Genomic DNA, 5,694 nt, shown 5'->3' on the forward strand with positions numbered 1-5,694 from the left:
ATCATCGGGCAAGTCCACCAAAGTCTATACTTTGTTCTGATACATGGATCCTATCTCGGATTTCATGGCTTCTAACCATTTGTCGGAATACGGGCCCACCATCGCTTCTCCATAGCTCGTAGGTTCATTGTTGTCTAACAACATGATATCTAAGAAAGGATTACCGTACCACTTAGGAGTATGTAACGATCCAAACCCATGGGGTCCAAATCTTCTGAGCTTTCTGTGCTATCCCTGGATCAAAAGCTAGCACACCCAGTACAAATATGAATATCAAGCACAAACGTCATTTTATTACATCGAAGATCCAAAGTTCAATTTATTACAACTCTCTCAGCTGAAGGCTGAGTTACATAGCAGAAGCAAATAACATAATAATAATCCTGAGCCCATCAGTCGCCACAAGGCTAGTTGAGTGTAGCTCCGTAGCCCTATCTCGTCACTCATCATCTGCACATGACACGTACAGGTAAGTACTTTGAGTGTACTCGCAAGTTGCAACAAGAGTGATAACAAATATTCATGCTGGGTTGGTGTCTAGGGTTTCTTTGCGAAAAGCCAATTTTTTCCTAGAATATAAACAAAATAAATAAAACGAGTTTTGATAAACATTTTTTAAAAACATAGAGTTTAAGTGAATACTTGGATATCCGCACCAAGATTCACAAAAAAATAATTTTCTCCTTCAGGTTGAAGTAAAACACCCCACTGTGTTTAACTTCCACCTAACCCTTTATAAAATAGCTTTGAGAAAAGAGAGGGGAGATTCTTCTTCAGTCCAAGTCTTCAGTTGCTTAAAATTGCCCGTAACCGAGGGCACGGCTAATCGATTAGGTTAAACCCTCTATAGAGGTCGTACACGTTCCCCACATGACACAACCAACCCCGTTTACCGCTACACACTTGGGTGTACAACTAGGAGGAGATTGTGACGAAGCCTTTCCGTAACAGCCCCCTATACCTGACCAAGCCGCCCGCAACTTAGGCAATGAAAGCCCCTCTCCGATGGCGGTCCTAAGGTAAGGGTTTCCCGTTAGTACTAAGCTAAGCCAGAGCCCATAGTAGCATGTGGCTGTACTGGAAGCTACATCAAACCGTACTTGGAAGATCTCATTCCCCTGGACGGTGGTCCCCATCAAAATCCTGTGTGCAAGACCCCAGTCGGGCGCATTCACTGCAAGACCCCGATGGGCGCAATCACTTGTAGACGCTCCCGTCATACCATTCCGCCCAGGGAGTAGAAGTAAAATAAAAAATATAGTTTTTGCTTTTTCAAAATATTTTCTAAATCATTGTTCCAAGGGAACAAGTTTGTAATTTTCAAAATATTTGGTCCACCCCCAACTACAAGCATGGCTAAGCGTATAGTCCAATAGCATTGGATCCTAGGGCTTTACTACTAGCAAATATTGCAAAAACAACGAAATAAAACCCTACACATGCATACTACTTGCTTTGAAAGTCAATGCAAAATTAAACACGGGATAAATATGGTCAAGGTTGCAACTTGCCTTCTGACTCGCAGCAACACGGTTCTACCTCCTCGTAGAATTCGCCTTCGCACTCGTCGCAATCTAACGCAACAAAATACTTAAGTAAGTCACTCCACATATCAAACATTAACATAACAAGTGATCAAGAAAAACCATCCAACACACAATTCATGCCAAACAACCCTAGCCAGTATATCCATATGATTCGAGTTTATGCACTTTGATAGGTTCCTATGTATGGTTTATAGTTCATGTTAATAAACTAATTAATAATCCTATAACTCTAAATTTTTATGACGACAACAACTAACCAGAAAGGTTTTCTATGGATAAATCTAATGGTTTTAACAATGAAACAAATTTTAGTTTAATGAGTTTATTAAACGATAATCAAAGGAGGTCAAAATTATGTATTGTGCTAAAACAGTAACTAAACCTTACTAAAAAAATATTCTATGAGTTCTAGCAGATTGGTATGATTCCAAAGACCAATTTTCATATCACTCACAGAATAAAAGATTCAGTAAAAATACTCAAATTATCATTTAAATCAAAATGAAATTTTAATTAGCGTAAAAGTGATATTTCAATTTTTTATAATAAACTAGAGGTCCTCAGCTATCCAGGGATATCTTATTTGTCAAATTTGGATAAGCGGTTTAAAAGATGTGATTTTTCTAAGTTGGGCTAAATTTCTGGAAAAGAAGCGAGGTAAGAAAAAGAGTCGCAACGTGGCAGAATTCTATAGGCTAATACTATTTCGTTTTTTTACAGAAAGAGCGCTGGCCTCACCGGAGGAGTTGGCCGGCGATGGACAACAAACTTGGCATGCTCTCGCTCGATGATGCGGATGTCTTCGGCAACGAAAGAGAGGTGGACGGAGTAGAGGAAGTCGAGGAAAACTTGCTGAACACCAAAACGCCCTTGGAACCGTCCTCTGGTGACCGTGATGCATCGCCGGAGTTGGGCGGAGCTCCGACCAGATGCGTACTCCGGCTTAGTAAAACAAAGAATCGACATGTTAGGATGATGCCCAAGGTCGAGATATGAAGGATGGAAGAGTTAGAATGTCTGCTTCACCTCGGACTCGCCGGAACCTTCCACGAACAGCACCAGCGTCACGCAACTCCGGTGAGCAATTCACGACGATGGGTAGGGGTATAAGCTCCCGAAGGAGAGGGGTTCGGGTAAGGAGAGAGTTGTGAGGGGAGGGGGCCTTTTATAGGATGCAGGGGAGGTCGGAACGTTGCAGGGCGTCGTCGGAATTATGGCGTCTTCATGGCGGCTGTTTCCGGTGTTCTAATGGCCATTAGGGCGCGGTTTAGTGCGGGTAACGGAAGAGTAGAAGTTAGGGCAGAGTGGGGGGTCCGTTCAGAGCGGATTTGGGGCGAGGTGGAGGAGGGGAGGGGTCGGGCGCGAGTGGGGTGCGGGCGCTGGCTCGTTGCCTGAGTCTGACGAGAGGTTGAGGACGACCGGGGTCATGAAGAGATTGAAGAAAAAGGAGGGAGAGAAAAAAAACAAAAGAGAAAAGGACCTGGGCCGTTGCTGCGTGCATTGTAGGTCCAACTCGTAGCGTTGTGCTCGTATGCGTAGCTAGCTTAGGAAATAAGAGTGGCTTAAGCCCCGTGAAAGTTAAAGGAAACATAAAATAACAATTTCACACAACAAACTTATTAGTTGGGGTCTAGAAAAAAAAAACTACGGACTTAACTTAGTTTGTGTGCACCTACTTATTTAGATGCCTTGACATAATTAAATTACTCAAAATGCAATATAGGGATAATATTCCTACTATTCGGTTAAATAGTAATATGCAAATTGCAATTTTGTATAGGTTGTCATTCTAACACTTTAATAATGAAAAGCAATCATAAACACTTAAAATTATTCAAATAATGATCAAATTACACAAAATGCTCATGCTCCAATATAACATTCCAAATTAAAAATTTGGGATGTTACAATCCTACCCCCCTTAAAAGGAATCTCGACCCCGAGATTCAGCTAGCCAGAGAAAAGATGAGGATGATCCGCTCGCAAATCTTCTTCTCGTTCCCAAGTGGCTTCTTCCTCGGTGTGATGACTCCACTGAACTTTGCATAACTTGATCGTCTTGGTGCGGGTGACTCGCTCTGCTGTATCAAGAATTTTGATAGGCTTCTCTTCATATGTGAGGTCCTTCTCCAACTGAATTGCCTCCAAAGGAACCGTGTCACTCAAAGGAATATCTGCCAATTCTGCATGACACTTCTTCAACTGTGAGACGTGAAATACATCGTGAACTCCTGATAGAGCTTCTGGTAGTTCTAGCTGATAAGCTACTTCTCCTCTACGTTCCAAAATCATGTAGGGTCCCACAAAACGTGGTGCTAACTTTCCTTTGATTCCAAACCTCTTAACTCCACGAAGTGGTGATACTCGAAGGTATGCTCTATCTCCAGGTGCATATTCCACATCCTTGCACTTGGCATCGGCATAACTCTTTTGACGAGACTGGGCGATCTTCAGTCGGTCCTTGATCAACTTGACCTTCTCTTCGGCATCTTGAATCAAGTCTGGTCCAAAGAGTTGACGTTCACCCACTTCGCTCCACATCAAAGGGGTTCTACACTTCCTGCCATAGAGTGCCTCGAACGGTGCCATCTTCAGACTGGCTTGATAGCTGTTATTATAGGAGAACTCAGCATATGGCAAATTGTCATCCCAACTAAAACCATAGTCAAGTGCACATGCACGTAACATGTCCTCCAAAATCTGATTAACCCTCTCAGTTTGTCCGTCCGTCTACGGATGAAATGACGTGCTAAACTCAAGCCTGGTTCCAAGTGACTCATGGAGCTGGTGCCAGAATTTTGAGGTAAATTGAGTGCCTCGATCTGACACATCTTTTGGGGTACACCGTGTAAGCATACAATCTGTGTCATGTAAATCTTGGCCAACTTAGCACTGGTATAGGTCGTCTTCATGGGAATGAAGTGAGCAACCTTTGTCAAGCGGTCCACAATTACCCAAATGGAGTCATATCCAGATCGAGTCTGTGGCAAACCGGTGATAAAGTCCATACCGATTTTGTCCCACTTCCAATCGGGTATTGGTAATGGTTGAAGTAACCCTGCTGGCTTCTGATGTTCAGCCTTGACTCGCTGACATACATCACAGATGGCAATATATTCTGCTATCTCTCGCTTCATATTTGGCCACCAAAATTGCTCTTTCAAATCAAGATACATCTTAGTGCTGCCTGGGTGAATAGAGTACGGAGAATCATGTGCCTCCTGCAGAATCATCCTCTTAATGCCCTCATTGTTAGGTACGCAAATACGTGACTCATACAGTCCATATCTTGTGCGAAAAGCTGTCTTGGGTATATCCTGCTCTCTGATTTTCAACTGATGGTAACCAGATCGCAAATCGATCTTTGAGAAGATCTTTGCCCCTTGAAGCTGATCAAATAGATCATTGATCATGGGTAGCGGGTACTTATTCTTGATGGTGACCTCATTAAGGGATCGATAGTCCACACACATTCTGAAGCTACCATCCTTCTTCTTCACAAATAGGATTGGAGCCCCCCATGGTGAAGAACTTGGACGAATAAACCCATTTTCTTGCAACTCACGAATCTGCTTCTTAAGTTCTGCAAGCTCATGTGCGGGCAACCTATATGGTCTCTTAGACATAGGTGCTGTACCAGGAATCAAGTCAATTACAAACTCAATGTCTCTATCAGGTGGCATTCCAGGTAGATCCTCGGGAAATACATCTGGGTACTCCCGTACAACTGGGACTTTTTCCAGGTTGGCCACTTTAAGAGAGTTGAGCATGGATGCCTTTGGCTTGCTCTTGCAGATGATCTTGAATCGTTTCCCTTCCAAGTTGCTGAGAGAAATAGACCTCTCGGCACAGTTGATACTTCCTTTATATGTGACTAACCAATCCATGCCTAAGATCACGTCCAGCCCTTCCGAGTTCAAGACAATAAGATTTGTGGGGAGTGTGGAACTTCCCAAGGTCAAGGATAGGTCAAAGCATCCCTTGCTACTTCTCATTTCTGCCCCTGGTGAAGACACTACTAAGGGGTTACTAAGAGTCCTGGTGGCTAACCCATGCTTATCCACAAATGCTTTTGATATGAACGAATGTGATGCACCAGTATCAAATAACACAAGTGCGGGAATGGAATTAACTCGAAACGTACCGA

General features: G+C 43.1%; 1 long non-coding RNA gene across 1 annotated transcript; it reads right to left on the reverse strand.

The window, feature by feature from the left end:
- Positions 1-273: 273 nt before the first annotated feature.
- Positions 274-2,981, reverse strand: LOC125555705 (uncharacterized). Its single transcript, XR_007304815.2, has 4 exons — positions 2,574-2,981; positions 2,286-2,489; positions 1,512-1,574; positions 274-450 (listed from the first exon to the last, which is right to left on the reverse strand). It is a non-coding gene; the product is annotated as an uncharacterized LOC125555705 (long non-coding RNA).
- Positions 2,982-5,694: the final 2,713 nt, after the last annotated feature.

This window comes from Triticum urartu, chromosome 5A (genome assembly GCF_056163025.1).
Source record: "Triticum urartu cultivar PI428250 chromosome 5A, HENAU_Tu73, whole genome shotgun sequence".
NCBI lineage: Eukaryota > Viridiplantae > Streptophyta > Magnoliopsida > Poales > Poaceae > Triticum > Triticum urartu.